This window comes from Stegostoma tigrinum, chromosome 19 (assembly GCF_030684315.1).
Source record: "Stegostoma tigrinum isolate sSteTig4 chromosome 19, sSteTig4.hap1, whole genome shotgun sequence".
NCBI lineage: Eukaryota > Metazoa > Chordata > Chondrichthyes > Orectolobiformes > Stegostomatidae > Stegostoma > Stegostoma tigrinum.
In genome coordinates, this window is record NC_081372.1 from 30,392,437 (window position 1) to 30,409,247 (window position 16,811).

General features: G+C 40.4%; 1 long non-coding RNA gene across 1 annotated transcript; it reads right to left on the bottom strand.

Moving 5' to 3' along the window:
- Nucleotides 1–11,193: 11,193 nt before the first annotated feature.
- Nucleotides 11,194–14,793, bottom strand: LOC125461228 (uncharacterized). The gene is made up of 3 exons (XR_007249433.2): nucleotides 14,737–14,793; nucleotides 14,265–14,362; nucleotides 11,194–12,898 (listed from the first exon to the last, which is right to left on the bottom strand). It is a non-coding gene; the product is annotated as an uncharacterized LOC125461228 (long non-coding RNA).
- Between the last annotated feature and the right edge of the window lie 2,018 nt (nucleotides 14,794–16,811).

The following is a 16,811-nucleotide window of genomic DNA, read 5'->3' on the forward strand; positions in this document are numbered from 1 at the left end:
TCTGCTGTTGGGCAAGTCTTCCCGACCCAATGTTCCCTAATAAGCTGATGATCCATTTGGCCTGCTCCTGGACCTGGAAGTGTGACACTGTTGCAATTACTAGAGCAGTCTGGGTGGCAGATTCAGAGGGCCATGGCAGCTTCTCCCAGACCTGTTAACTGGTCATTGACTTTTTTGCAAAGGGGTGTGTGCAATCATTTTGGAACTGTCATCTTAATAACTCATCGCATTAAATCTTGTAAATTATAACGGAAAAAGTAATGGCATATTTGAAACAGAATTTGCTGAAATGAGTTCTAGTTTTATACTGAGGTTAGACCAATGGGAGGAATATTCAACATAAGAACAATCTTCCATAAATATCCTAAAGCAAACAAGAACATTTGCCTGTGCCTCATAGATTTCAAAAAGATTTTTTGACTGTATTTACCACCAAAAACTAATAAGCACATTGCTCCATTATTGCATTGACAGGAAGGAAGTAAGATTTACCTAGAAGTTATATTAGGACTAAAAAGTGAACATCAGGCTATAAGAGAAGATAGACATTTATGTTCCAAGTGAAGACAACATTCAGACATGTTTGTGTACCATTACCAAAATCATTCAATGAATACAAGGAGCAAATATTCAATCAGATGCACTTCCAGGGTTAAAGATTGGGGCCAAAAACATCACAAATCTGCAGTATACTGCCAACGCAATATTATTTCTAGAATCTGAAGAGGCTCTGCAAAATATTGTAAAGCCACAAAGACCATTAGAAATAGGAACAGGAGTAGGCCAATTAGCCCCTCAAACCTGCACCACTGTTCAATCATGCCTGATACAATATTCCTCAAATTCACTTTTCTGTTCTTTCGCTGTAACCTTTGATTGCCCTACTGATCAAGAATTTATCTGTTTCAGCCTTAAATTCACACAAGGACTCAATCCCCCAAAGCTGTCAATGGCAAAGAGTTTCAAAAACTCAACCCTCTGAGAGAAGAAGCCCCTCCTTATCTCAGTCCTAAATTAGTGTCATTTTATTCATCACGAGGGGAAACACCTTCCTCTCAGCATTTATCTCGTCAAGTCCACTAAGAATCTTGCATGTTTCAATGAAATCACCTTTCATTCTTCCAAAGTCCAGGGAGTACAGTACCAAGCTGTTTAGCATTTGCTCATAAGACAACTCTTCCATACCAGAGATCATGCTAGTGAATCTTTTCTGAACTGCCTGCAATGATATGATATTGTTCCTTAAATAAGCGGACCAAAGTAGCTCACACTTCTTCAGATATTGTCTCACCAGCACCTTGTATAGTTGTAATAAGACTTCACTATTCTTGTAATCCAAACCCCTTGAAACAAGGGCTGACATTATATTAGCCTTCCTCATTACCTGCTGCACTATGTGCTAGCTTACTGTGTTTTGTACTACATTATAACCAAGTAAATACAACCTAGAAGCTTAGAACATGGATTAAGAATGGACACCAAAAAGACAAAAACAATAATAATCAGCCAGAATACTTCAGAAGAAATTGGAGTGGTACAATGATTTCTTCAAGTTTTGTTATTTTTTTCCTTTATTCATTCAAGGGATAAGTGTACTGCTGACCAAGCCAGCATTTATGTTCATCCCTAATTGCCCAGATGGCAGTTGTAAGTCAACCACATTGCTGTGGGCCTGGAGTCACATGTAGGCCAGATCAGGTAAGGATGGCAGTTTCCTTCCCTAAAGGATACTAGTGAACTAGGTGGGTTTTTCTGACAACAGGCAATGCATTCATGGTCATCATTAGACTCTTAATTCCAGATACTTACTGAATTTAAATTCCACCATCTGCTGTGGTGGGATTCTAACACATGTCCCCAGGACATTTCCTGAGCATCTGGATTAACAGTCCAACGTTAATACCACTAGGTCATTGCCTCTCCTCATTAATTGTCGCAGTAACTCTATTTCTTCTGGTACTGGCATTAACTTGTTGTTGCTTAAAATTTGAACTTTTAAAGGGAGACTGCAGACATGTCCAGACAATATTGTCAGCTGGTCATTACCAGAACAGCTCAATACATTTGTTTACTTAGAACAAATGATAACAGAAGCTGTTGGATGTGATGCTAAAGACAGAAATATACCTGAAGTAATTTTGTGAAGTTAAAGGATGTGCTAACAAGAACATTCAAGTCTGAAGGAACAAAGCAACTCATAAGTTGCTACATTCTATCCACTTCCTTTATGCTTCAAAATGTGAACAATAAATAATGAACTCTGGGAGAAAATAGTGGCCTTTGGAAAATGGGTGTAGGCTTAGATGCATGCTAAAAATTCCTATAATGTCCATAGTACAAATAAAGAGGTGCTTGAAATTGCAAGAGAAAAATATCTCTTAAAAAGGGCCATCAGAAAAGGAAATACCAGTATTTTAGCCATTTGATCAAAGCTGAAAGATCTCTTTTAGAAAGCTAACTGGAGGATATAGTGTAAGAGTCAGAAAGGACATGGAGAGGATTAACAGATTCTGAGCTGCCAATGCCAAGGTAGTCAGCAAACATGACAGTCATCTGCAAATGGGCAGATGACACAGTGACTTCACTAGAAGTAATTTCATCATGAGCAATTTTATATCTCTCTAGCTAATTGCTTGACTTGCATTTCCTTTATAGCCTATTTCTGAAGTATAAAGCAATGGGGCCTTTATGCAGATTTGGCCCATTTGAATCCATTCCTTTCATGGATTATAGTTGCTCCCCTCAGCTTCATTTACTGTTTCATCTTGGCAGGCAGCACTCTCCGCATTGTGTTGAATTTTGATGGATGCAGGCCATACATAGAGATCAAACATAACATAAGGCTCATCCTCTGGCACGTTGCAGAATCAAACTCAAAGTTTACTGTTCAGTGTACATTGAGTGAAACTGGATTGTCTGCCTGAATTTACAATGGATGTAGATTATATGGGCAGTGTTATTTATTAGATGAGGAAACTGCTGTGACATGACAATACCAAGCTGTGTTTGTTCATCTACACAGTCAATATGCCACCAAGTTGTTGCATTTACAATAAACACATCCAATTGATTAATGTTTGCAAAAGCGTGAGTCACACCACCCACTGTGATGACATCAGAGATCACATGGGAAGGAAACTTTGTATGACTTTAAATGGAGTCAGACATATTACTGTGATGTTTGACATAGTTTACAAATATGCAATAAGCTAGTTTCTGTTAACATACAGAAGTTTCCATGATCTTTACTAGCTTGATCTTATTGGAAGCTGGAAACAGTTGTGAAGAAACCAAAGAAACATTCTCAAACGTGACTTACAAGAAGATCCAACTTCAGACCTGAAGGGACAGGCATGAGAACACTGAAGAATTCTATCACAAGAAGTGGTAGTCTGTATGAGCAGTTTTTCAGATTTGATGGGGTTAGCTGATGATGGGGAGAGAATCTTTTGAAGGTTTAAAAAAGCTTAGGAATTGGCAGAAAATAATCAATCTGAACAAAATAAAACTTTCTGCAGTTCAGAATGATACATTTACATATGGGAACTATGAAGCAAAAACAAGAACTTGAAACCAAAAGAGGGGCAATAAAAATCCTACATCGAGGACAGAAAGGCAGAGGATTACTCAATTAAGAAGTTAAGCAGTGAATTTTTAAATATTTTATGAGAGGTTAAAGCACTAAATTTTTGAGATGTTTTGAGGAAAAAGTCATCCAAAGTGTGAATTATGGTGAGGTGCAGAAGTATCAGAAAGCGTTCATTAATGAAAGGCAGTTTAAAGTAAGACATGAACAAGCCAGCTTAGGAAAAACATGGGGATTCATTTTTTTTCTGCTGGGAGGGTTGACACGCAGTGACAAACCAGACCCAAAACTGAAAGAAAATATTAAAGATACATATTTGTCTCAAAGTTAGACAGCAAGACTGAAGCAAAACAACTTAATACACTGCTTCATTATATAATGGAGGCATCGCAGATGTTATGATTACCAGAGAAGGAATTAATGAAACATTAGTCAAACTTGAGGAAGCTTTTGATGCTTAAATTGACTTCAAGCTTTTGGAAAGAGCAAGATTCAATAGAAAAATCCAAAATCCAGCTGATTCAATAAATTATTTTGTTAAGAATCTTTAACGGTATGCTGAGGGATGTGAATATGGAGATTTGAAAACAGGTTCCACCATAAATCACAATCCTAAGATATTGCTTATGAATCCTTCTTAGACTTATCACAGATAAAAGAAAACTACACTTTAGCAGAAGCCGTAGAGCTGGGGAGACAAATAGGACAGTGCAATCCTCAGAGGTAAAGAAAATCCTGTAAACAGGATAACTACCTTATCTATACAATTCCTTAAATATAAGATGGCAAAGGAAACTCAGGAACAGAAAGTACAAGTGGGAGGATTTCCCAAAATTATTTGATGACCTAGAAGGAATGAAGTCTGAATATAGTATCACATTGAGAAAGGATGCCAAAACGTATGTGTATTTTCACACCTAGGAAAATATCGCACACACTAAAAAAGCAACTTGCATTTTAACTAGAAGAGATGACAGGATGAGAGTCATGTCTTCTGGCAGGAAGCTAGCAGAGTGGCAGACTGGCATGGCTCCAGTTCCCAAAACTAATGGTAAGCTTCACATTTGTGTGGAATTGACTCTGTTCAATAAAATAGCTACAAGAGAAATTCATCCAACATCCTCGGCAGCTGAGTTAAATACTAAATAAAAACCGAAAGAACTGCGGATGCCGTAAACCAGCGACAAAAACAGAAGTTGCTGGAAAAGCTCAGCTGGTCTAGCAGCACCCGTGACGAAAAACCAGAATTAGTGTTTCAGGTCCGGTGACCCTTCCAGCAACTTCTGTCTTTGTTCTTTAGCATCTGAATGTTCACTGAAGTTACCTAAAAGTGAAATGTTCACAAAGTTTACATGAGGAGTGATTTTTTATTACTTCCTTTAAATGCGAAGTCAAGGTTATGAATACCATTCATAACTCTATTCAATATGTTTTGTTCGAATTGTTTGCCATTTGTGACAATATCAGCATCAGAAATTTACCAGAGGGCAATATTGAATATATTTCAAGGGCTTGGTGAATTATAGGCCCATTTGGACAGCAGCTTAGTGAATCTTTTGAAGAATGCATTCTGAGGGCTAGAGACATTTTACATCATTTCCAGGAAAATGGCCTGACTTATCATTAAAAAAGTTTGAATTCTCAAAAATGTCCATTTTCTTTTTAGGATACATTGTCACTGCTAAGTGTATAAATGACAGGTCACCAAAAGACAAGACACATTACTGAATCCCAATTTCTTGTCAATACAAGACCTTCAATGATTTCTTGGTATGAATATGATGGTATTCACTTGAGCTTAGAAGAATGCGAAGGGATATGATTGAAATATATAGAATTCTAACAGGGCTAGGCTACAAGATGCAGGGAGGATACCTTCCCTGATTAGGGAGTCTAGAACCAGGAAACAATCTCAGGATTGGGGCAGGCTGTTTAGGACAGCAATAAGTAAGCAATTCTTGAGGCAAATGGTTGTCAACATATGGAATTTGCTACCACGAAGGCTGCAGGAGCTGAGATACTGAATATATTCAAGAAAAAGATTGATAAATTTTTAGATATTAATGGTATCAAGGGGTATGGCAAGAAAGCAGGAATGAGTCTTTGAGATAGAGGGTTTCCCATGATCATAGTGAATGGCCGAGCAGACCTGAAAGCCCGTATGGCCCACTGCTGCAATGTTTCTATGTTAATCAGCTAGAAAACGTTCTATTCAATTATCTGCAAGCCACAGCCTTTATGGTTACCCTTAAAAAAAGCTCAAACATAGTGTTAACATGGAATCCACATCAGGGACAGGCACTTTAAAGGATCAAGGAAATTATGATCTTGACTGATGTTTCAGCGTAATATGAACAATCAATTTATTATGTGTCTTGAGCACCTTCAGACAGTAAACTTGACTGTCATTGAAAAGGGTGCTCTGTCAGTCACATCAGCTTGTGAAAAATTCTCAGTCTATGTTATTGACCTGAAATTGGCTATTGAAGCTCCTGCAGCCTTCCTGGTAGCAAATTCCATATTTTTCCTTTTTGGATGAGCAGAAACTGTCAAGAATGCCTCCTAAAATACTAACATTCCAGTTGACATTGATGAGATTTGCTTATGATTAAGAGACATTTAGACAAACACATATACAAGCGTGGAGTAGAGGGATATGGACCATGTGCAGGCAGACACAGTTTGTTTAGAATGACATCATAGTAGGCACAGATATGGTGGGCTAAAGGGCCTGTTTCTATGCTGCACTATTCAATGTCCTATTTGCTGTGTGACAGATGTACAGGGTTAACAGTAATCAACAGCAAATGCACTCTCCACAGCAACAATTGATACCCCAACACAACAGAATGTTAACTTCACTGAGGACATTGAGTCATATCTTTAGTCTACTGAAACACAATGATTGGCATATAGAAACAAACACAACCAAATCTGTCATGTGCAGATGCAAGATGAGGAATGCATCTCAATTTGTTGTGTTTCTCACAGGATTGGGCAGAATAATGTCAATGTGGTATAATCAAGAAAACATTCTTTGAACTTCAGAAGCATTGTACTATAATAGACGATATTGTAGAGTATAATGTGAGATTGGTTTTTCTAATTTCACACTTAGAAGAAAACTCAGAAAAACTACATCGACACCACATGAGTACCATGAATTGCAGAGCACCAGATTGGTCATCCTTGTGGTGGCCAGGAGTTCTGAAAGATTTACTAATGATTTCTATTGCTATATATACATGCTCAAAGACAGAGAGAAGTCCTAGAGAACCCAAAAAAACCCATAACTACTGTAGAAGGTTTCAAATTACGAATCTATCAAATTTTTTGCAAGCTCAAAAAATATGGATACTTGATCAGTACAGAGAAGGCGAGAAACAGCCAGCAAGTTGGCGCTCAATGGAGATCTTATCCAGTGTGTACAGTGGAAAGGGTCATAAGATGAAATAAAAGAAATAGTATTTGTATGCATGAAAGACACCAATCCACACACACGCACACATTTAGAGACAGGAGCATAAAGAAGTCAGATTACCATCAAAACCCAATCAGTCTGTTATTGTCCTTTAAGGAAGGCAAACTGTGATACTCATGTGATCTAGACCTATACGTAACTCCAGTCCTTTACAAACTTTGCTTCACTGTCTTCCCATTAGATCTACTGAGACACTCAGTTGTATCCAACCTGGTATATGGTTTCAGTAGAAGCTGAGACACCACATTGGTTGATACAGTAGTCTCTTCCTATATTGTAATGACTGTGAAATCACTTTCCAGATTTAGGATGGGCAAAAGGTAATAGCTTTGCTTGCACTACCTCAATCTCAAGAATGAAACAAAATATACGTTTTCTTGGTGGTCTTCCTTTCCTCTTACTCACTGAAGACCACCCAAAGATTGTCAATGCAATGTCCATTCTCTCCCAGGGAACTGCCAAGAATAGATCACAGGGAACAAAAACAGAAGTCATTGGAAAAGCTCAGCAGGTCTTGTAGCATCTGTGAAGAAAACATCAGAGTTCACATTTCAGGTTCAGTGTCCCTTCCTCAGATCACAGGGAACATGGGAATGTCAAGCTTGTGCCCTGTTGTGATTCCTTCCCACTAGTTTGGCCTTCTTGGTATCTTCACTCACTGAAAGAAATGGCTATAGAGAAAATTACAGAGAATAACATCAGCTTTGCTTTCTATTCATCTAAAGGTCCCTTCCATGCCTTACTACACCATTTTTCCTACATAATAAGGCTTCCAAGGTCATCAGGTCCGTGATTATAGACTGTTTCCCTACTGAAAATATGGAACTGTGCATAATGGACAGCATGCTCTGAGGACAGCCCGTAGAATCTTTTAGGGACCAGCATTTGCATGAGGCAGTGAGAGTGCAATCAAGGTCAAATGGGAACTTCATCATCCAGAATCCACCCTGTCAAAACAAACGGTTACACAGATTAGGACTCTCATTTCAGGCGAATCAGATTTTGAGCGCAGGAACTCTGTACCAGAATTCTCGCAACATGCTTGCTTGTGAGCATATTTGAAGCCACTTGAGAGAAGGCAGTGTTATCCAGGTACCTCAAAGGCACCAGCTCTGGTGATTAGCACCATCTGCATTCCCATGTCCCAGGCAATCATATGAATGCATCGTGATTTGCAGCTTTTTGCATTTCCATCTATCAAGCGGCAATTGACAAAACCCTGCCTGAACAAGCTGGTTGTTTCTGCCATTGCAAACCATTCCAAAATAATTTTTGACAAAATAGAAAATGCATCCCTTTAGTAAGTCAAATTCAAAGGAATGTTTTACTTCCTGCTGAATATAAATGGGACCCCAAAAAATATTTACCTTATTCTTTAAGATGATTTATTTGTATTTGTGTAAGGGTTTCATGTGTTAATGTTGCAAGTAATTTAAGTATAATTATCCATACAAGTCACTGATAATGATTTTAGAAACTTGGGCAATTATGCTTCATACATTTGGTGAATCATATTTGGTGATATCAAGGTGACAGATACCAGTTCTTTCAAATTAAACACTTTTTCTACACTTTTAGCATTGCATGGTAATATGAAACATTTTCAGGTTAGGTAGACTATGGGCCAATTCTAAGGAAAGCTTGTATCTGTTCTGCTTCAACAATTTGGCTTATTCCCGTCCTCAGCAGAGTATTATCACTATATCAATGTGAATGTTTAGTTTCTCACATTCACTATGTCTGTGAAGGAGACTGAGGATTCTGTGCAATTCATTTGTTGCAGGAGCTGGGCTGAAGCTGCTTGCATGGACTGATTTTTCTCAGGAACCTTAAATTCATTTGTGAAAGATTCTTATCCTGTGAGCCAGATCCTTAAGCTGAGTGATAGTGTCCCAATTTCAACAATCCACCTCGTATTTGGGAAGCACTTTAATAATTATTAATAATACAAATGTCAGATCTTTGATAATGACAAGAAATAATGTTGATTTGGGAAATATATCTTTAGGTCTTTTCCAATGACTACGATCTCCCTCTTCAGTTTACTTGAACTTGTGTTTTATTACTGTCATGACTAAATTCAGCCAGAACAGTTCAAAAGATGGTCTATAACTAATCAGAATTCACCTTTACTTGGTTTGTGTGGTTTGTGCCAACATAGCTGGGACCAATCAAGTTATCTTATTTAAAGGGACCAACAAATGTGTCCAAATTGGCATATCCTGTTTAAATTACAATTCATGTACGCATTTAATTATTTTAATTTTGCTCTCAATGTGTTGCTTGTGACATTTTGAAGGAGTCCCAAATTTTGGGGGAACCAGGTCTTCCAATACAAACAAAACATGATTAAAATTTTATGAAGAGGCAGACGATGGTGCCAGAACATAATCAAGACCTCCAGTGCAAAGACTATTTGCAATGGAGGCCAAAACATTAGTTTCATTTCTCATTTCAGGCAGTCTATGTGATGGGGAGAAGTTCTCTTTTACATTGTACATGAGATCCTGAGTTTCACATGCAACTATGTTTGGACAGCCCTATACATTTTTGTCCGCATCATTTTCATGGACCACAGAAAATGCCTAAAATCCCTCCAACTGATAACACAGGGATGATGTGGAGGTGCTGATGTTGGACAGGGGTGTGGACAAAGTCAGAAGTCACCCAATGAAGGAGCAGTACTCTGAAAGCTTGTCATTTCAAATAGACCTGTTGGACCTGGTGTCATGTGACTTCTAACAATAAAGGGAGTCACAGTCTTTATATGATGCATTTTTTTCAATTCTTACCGGTGTTCAAAATGTTGAGTAACACATTTTCTAAACAAGTGCTCGTAAAAAAGTGAAGAAATGTTGTTTCACAAAATCTTCTCCCACTCTCTGAGTTGTCCAACTCTAGCCTCTTGTATATCTCCAATCTTAATTGATACACGACTGGCAGCTGCATTTCTGCAGACTAGGTCCTGAACCCTGCAATTCCTTATCAGTGCATGTTTGTTTCCTAGATAACAAGGTGTAGAACTGGATGAACACAGCAGGCCAAACAGCATCCTAGGAGCAGGGAAGCTGATGTTTTAGGCCTAGACCCTTCATCAGAAATGGAGGAGGGGAAGAGGGTTCTGAAATAAATAGGGAGGGAGGGGGAGGCGGATCAAAGATGGTTAGAGGAGACGATAGGCGGGGAGGAGACATACAAGTCCAAGAGGCGGGGTTGGAGACAGTAAAGGTGAGGGGAGGTGGGAAAGTAGTGAGGAGATAGGTCAGTCCAGGGAAGATGGACAGGTCAAGGGGGCGGGATGAGGTTAGTAGGTAGGAAATGGGGGTGCAGCTTGAGGTGGGAGGAGGGGATAGGTGAGAGAAAGAACAGGTTAGGGAGGCGGGGACGAGCTGGGCTGGTTTTGGGATGTGGTAGGGGTAAGCGAGAGTTTGAAGCTTGGGAAATCCACATTGATACCATTGGGCTGCAGGGTTCCCAAGCAGAATATGAGTTGTTGTTCCTGCAACCTTTGCATGGAATCGTTGTGGCACTACAGGAGGCCCAGGATGGACATGTCATCTGAGGAATGGGAGGGGGAGTTGAAATGGTTTGTGACTGGGAGGTGCAGTTGTTTATTGCGAACCGAGCGTAGGTGTTCTATAAAGTGGTCCCCAAGCCTCTACTTGGTTTCCCCGATGTAGAGGAGGCCACGACGAGTACAGCGGATGCAGTAGACCACATTAGCAGATGTGTGGGTGAACATCTGCTTGATGTGGAAAGTCATCTTGGGGCCTGGGATGGTGGCGAGAGAGGAGGTGTGGGGCCAGGTGTAGCACTTCTTGTGGTTAATACTTGTGCACAGCACACTGGCAGTGCCCAGCCAACTCGGAGTCAAACCCCTGAACTGAAATCTCCTGACTATGTTGGTCAGCCAGGGCTTTCCTGATTGGCCCAGGTTAACAATCAAGGATCTTATAGTCAACAAGATCGACCTGGTTTTAATCACTACAATTTCAAAAAATCTTTAGACTTCAAACATTAACTTTGGGCAGAATTTTATTGTCTACCAAGCATACATATCCTTCCTTCAAGGCACTGGCATCCACATCTGCCAATCCATCTTGGTCGTCATAAGACATTTACTATACAATGGCAGTGCACCCTAGAAGCACAGATTTGTTTTGCAGGCCACACCAGAAACTAGCATTGAAAGGGTGCAGCAGGGTTAGTTCCTATACAGGGACAGGCGCCAAGCTTACAGTTTGGACTAGGTAGCAATTCAATGCACATGCTTTCTTAGTTCTCATTCATTTAGCATTTCCGTGTACATTCACAGTGTCATGCTTTGCCTTGCCTTGCCAATTAGCACAATCACTAAACAGGAAGCTTGCCTTACTGATCAGCAGTTCTCAGTCTAGAGGGCATTTGGAATGATAATGTGCAAAATCTATCTTACACCTTCATTAAGCGCCAACAACTTATGTAGCAAACACATGCATGTGCAGGAAGCAGGCAGCCATGCCTCAAGGTTGTAAGGGATCAGAGCTCACAGGAGTCAATGGAAGGGCCTGTTAGTCGGGGACCTAGCAGAGAGCATCAAGGATATCTTCCTTTTCCAGTCCAGGGGATTAACCAAAATGTCTGGTAAGAGTGTACTCAATCAGGTTGCTCATTCCAGGGAGTGGATGACAGCCTGTCTGTTGGCTCTTAGCAGCAAGTCCAGGGATTAGGACAAACATGGTAGGGAAGGTGTATTGGCATCAGTGAGGAGTCTGGGTGCATATGCTCAGGGCTGTCTGATCAATGAGATTGGCTTTGGTCAGTCTATTAAGTCAGTCCATGGAAAATAAGGAGGAAGGGCAAGTGAGGGGAGCAAGTGTGGACCTTGCTGAGGTCCTGAGCCTTGGTAGATCAGTCTTTGGGACCTAGGGCTGCAGGGTTTGAACAAGGGCTCAGTTACAGTAGTGAAAAGGCATCTGTGGGTGGGGGTGTACAGTAAAGCATGATTGGAAAGGGGATTGTCCACCATCAGGAGTGTCCTGGTCTGAAGCAGGAGGCAATGAATGAACACACTTGGCATAGTCACTTCACATGTCAGGGGCTGGGTGCCAAAGGTAGGCAGGTGTAAATACATGAGTCAGGTTTGGATGGGGACTGGGTAAGTGTGACACCTGTCGTGTTAACAGCATGGGCTATGAAAAGGATATTCAGGGTTTCACCAATACATTGAGTGAGGCTAAGGCTGGAAGACACAGGCAAAAGAGCTCTCAATGTCACTTTCATCATGCTGGGAAATTGAAAGCGCCCCATGGGAAAGGAAATGACTGTGGGCACATTGGAGTGGGTCGGACTCAACACTTGAGAGGGAGCTGCACCAACCACCAATCATAGAATTTTTAAAGGGAAAGAACACGAATCATGGACCCATGCACTGTACCGGCACACAGGCTGCCTAATCCCTAGCCATTCTACAGCATTGATTCTGTCTGCGTGTTGCACCTTCCAGACACAGTTACTCCTGGACAACTCTCTGTACTGATCTTGACCTCCCAACCTTTCCATGGATCTGAATAGATGGTCACGTGACTTGTGACACTGCTGCAGTTTCTGGGCAATGAGGACCACCGTATTCCTTATGTCTGTCTACTACTGCTGCTCTGCCCTGGCCATGTAGATGAAGTTTGTGATTGCCGATACGACTGGGCACTGTCCTTTCTGGGCTGAGCAGTTGGCTGGTCTCCAGCAATCCTTGAAGTGCCAGCGGCCTTGCTTGTTTCTTCCTCAGCCTGCAGTGGAGTTGTTTCTGTGAGGTGCTCACCAAGTTGTGTACCAACACTATCGATAGAGGGAAGCTGAAAAATGTATTAATTTCATAGACACTGCAATATTTAAATTGGCAGAAGACTGCAGGCTTATTTTAGTAATAAAACCTTTCTTAAAAATAAACAGACATACACCTATACCCAAAACATGTGTCCTAAACATACTTGTCAATTCTGGACTGAAGGACAACTGTCCCTCAAATTTGCACTGCTATACAGCTATTCCAGGGATCTGCACACACTGATCATTGTACCAATATATTTGCTGCTCTATTGAAGTAATAAAATTACTTAGTGTGATACGAACATTAACCTATGGCCAAATCTTCTATTTATGTTTGCTGAAATAATGCAGTAGCCCTCAAATTTTATTGTGCTGATTGAATTTGTCTTGTAAACAAACAATAGTCAGATCTAGTGTTGCCATGTATGAAATGTTCTCTTAATTTAGATTTATTTAGGGTCTTGCTCCAGAATTTTTAGAATGTTTGTATCAATATTTTTAAAGACTTATGAGAATACCTTTATGCACACCCATGTTAAGAAATAAGAAACCTACTATATATAAATGCTCTTTACTAATGTCTGCATCTCTAATTGGATAGTTGAGTCCCAATATTGACCTAAAACTGGAGTGGGAATGGGGTTGTTGCAGAGGTGGTTGGCAGTAGCATTGGTGGAGAACTGCCTAGTTTGAGAAACTTGAAGCCCTAGGCTTGGCCAAATTTAATGGCACAAATTAATTAATATGTTGTGCCTTCTTTTCCCATAAATAGCACAAGGCTGCAGCCAGAGGTGAAGAACACAGAGGAAGAGATCAGAAAGTGGGATTGGAATCTGGCATCAGAGTGTGGAAATGAAGGCTGGAGTCTGTTGTTGGAAGGGACAGAATATTGACGGATGATTTTGACAGCAAGGGAAAAGATTTAAGGCTGATGCTGGAGGTGAATTTGGGATCAAAAGGACCGCAGGAAGATTACAAGTGTCAAAAGTGGAGAGGGGGGGCTGCAGCCGAGAAATCCTGAAGAATGGATTGTCCAGACTGTAATAGCCAGAAGGAATGATCAGGGAGAGATCATGGTTCTGGAAGAGATTAGAGTTTATGGTGATCTGACCACAGGAGGGCAGAGTAAGTGACTAATTATGGTGAGGAAACAAGTTAACACTGGTAGACCATGTTCAAGCATTCCAGCTCCTCCAGGCCTACATGTAGTGCTGTAAAAGGTCTTCTTCATGCATTAGTCTTCACTTCCTTTTAATTGTCACGTTTCCCCAGGCCAACAAAAAACTCACCAGTATGGGTGAGTCATAAGTGCATGTGCCAAACTTGTCATATTCTTTGGTGTATTGAAGTAATACTGCAACTTGATTATTGTCGCAAGCATTTCCTACATACCTCAATTCATATCATGCTACTCATCACTCTAATTTATTCTGGTTTTCATTTCTTTCCACGAATTCTTCATGTTCCTTTTCTTTATTTTCAATATTTTACTGAAAAGGATAATGAAAGATGGATCATGAGTTATCAGTTCAGAAGAAACAGTAAACCTTTGGACAAATGCCAAATGTTTTAATATAAAATAGAGATTCAGAATTTTCAAATTTATAGTACAGTCATTGATGACGACAATGTAGAAATAAACTGCGTGTACAACATTTTGCCAGAGCAGTAGTTTAAAACATTTTTTTTCTCAAAGACCCACATCTTTCTCTGGTTCAAATCCACTTTCCAGCCATTGCATCATAATTTGCATTATTTCCATACATAATATTGAAATAAGAATTTTCATATTATTCCCATTAAAAACAATCTGTTTGACATGGATAGAAGTATCTTATTCATACTGCCCACAAAATGCTGTTACCTCACACTGTCTGCTGTTCCCTTTCCGAGCACATGATGCTTTCCCCAGCCATGTATCTGACACTACAATACTCAAAAATTTCCACTGCAGCATAATCACTAGTTTTTACTTACGGACTCCACCATGTGGGCTAACGATGGTATTGCAGAGCAGTTGTTTTTATGAAGGGCACAGGTTCTGTGTCCTAATTTTTTTTAGATTAGATTAGATTCCCTACAGTGTGGAAACAGGCCCTTCAGCCCAACAAGTCCAGACCGCCCCTTGAAGCATCCCACCCAGACCCATCCCACTATAACCCACACACCCCTGAACACTAGGGGGAATTTAGCGTGGCCAATCCACCTAACCTTCACATCTTTGGACTGTGGGAGGAAACTGAAGCACCCGGAGGAAACCCACACAGACACAGGGAGAATGTGCAAACTCCACACAGACAGTCGCCCGAGGCAGGAATCGAACCCGGGTCCCTGGCGCTGTGAGGCTGCAGTGCTAACCACTGAGCCACCGTGCTGCCCAAATTATACGTCAAATCTTGCTGTAAACCTTTCTCATATATTAAGCTAAGACTTGATTAGTTTCCTCTAATATTGAGTATAACAAATTGAGAGGTGAGTTTATGCTTTTTTCAAATGTGAATTTCAGAGAATATTTTGCCCAAATAACCTTAAGATGCTTGCTGAGTACGCATTTCATCAAAAATTAACTTCACCAATTTTTTGTTCCCTGGTAAATTGCCTAATGGGTGGAAGCTAATATCTAGCATGGCTGACACCATTCAATAAGTGATGGGAGTTCTTAAAGGGAAGAGGCACTTTGGTTGCAAATAACAATGAATAATGACTGTGGACAATAGTTAGCACAATACAAGACAACAGAACTTTCCATCCCCCCACCCTCTTGGATTTCACATGGCACAGCTTTGAAGATTTGGTAGAAGAGGAACAGCACTTTCTCTCCACCAGGCAGCAGGAAAGTGTCCAGAACAATATGATGGGGGAGAGGTGCAGAATGTAAATGCTACCACATAACAACATGGCTGCATTATGGAAAATCATTCAATAATTTGATAAGATCTCTGATCACACTGTGTTTCCCCTGATTAACTGCAGTCTCCCTGAGATATTGCTCTGCTCCTGTTACAGCAGCTTGCTCTGCACCTGCCACTCTCCTTGCTACTAGTTTCTGCACCTCCTCACACCTCTGTCAGCTTTCACATGTCAATATTTTACCCTGAAACTTGTGTCTTTAAATTGTCTCACTGCACTAACAATGGCGCACCATGTTTTGATGAAGCTGGAAGATAAGTGTTGTATGGTTTTAAACCACGTTCCTCTCCATCCCTTTTTGCTTGAGTCTCTGTCTTAAACATGATGCATGATAAATTGCTGCTGCCTTCAGAAGTGAACCATCTGTCTCTACTAAACCATGCCATTAACTGCTAATTCTTTTCTCTTCCGTTTCAGGTCTAACAGTTCCCCACAGCCTTTAAGGAACAGAAAGAGAAGAGGAAAACATCGCACAATGTGAAATGTCACTCTATCTTACACCTGCAGGCACTAGTGCATTGAAGCAAAGGCAGGGTCTATGGACAGTCAGATAACAGCTTGTCAAAATAAGAACTAGCATTCCAGTCCTGCTACTTCTCCTGATTTGAGTAGAAGGAAGTCAAAGATATATAGTTGGGAGTCTCAAGAAGAAATAGATTGGAAGCAGCAAGAGAAAGCTTTGCTGGTGATTTCCTGGTTTTGAATCAATAGATGAGAAGGAAACTAGGCAATTCCAGATAAATGGATGATGGAGGAAAGGTGTTGGAGAAGGACTGTATGATCAATCATGTCATGACAGGAAGAGAAGGATGATGAGGGAAAGATTACTTTTGTGACAAATATATCATTTGTGTTAAAAGCTGTCTCAGTGCAGTGAACGGAGCAGAAACCTGAAAGGACAAACTCACCCATGGAGTTATGGAAAAGATGGTCTCAGATTTCTGAGGGGACAATGCGTTCAAGAACTTTTGGGGATGAAAGGGAAATTGAAATGGGACAGTAAATTGTAAGAACAAAGGTGTTAAGGTG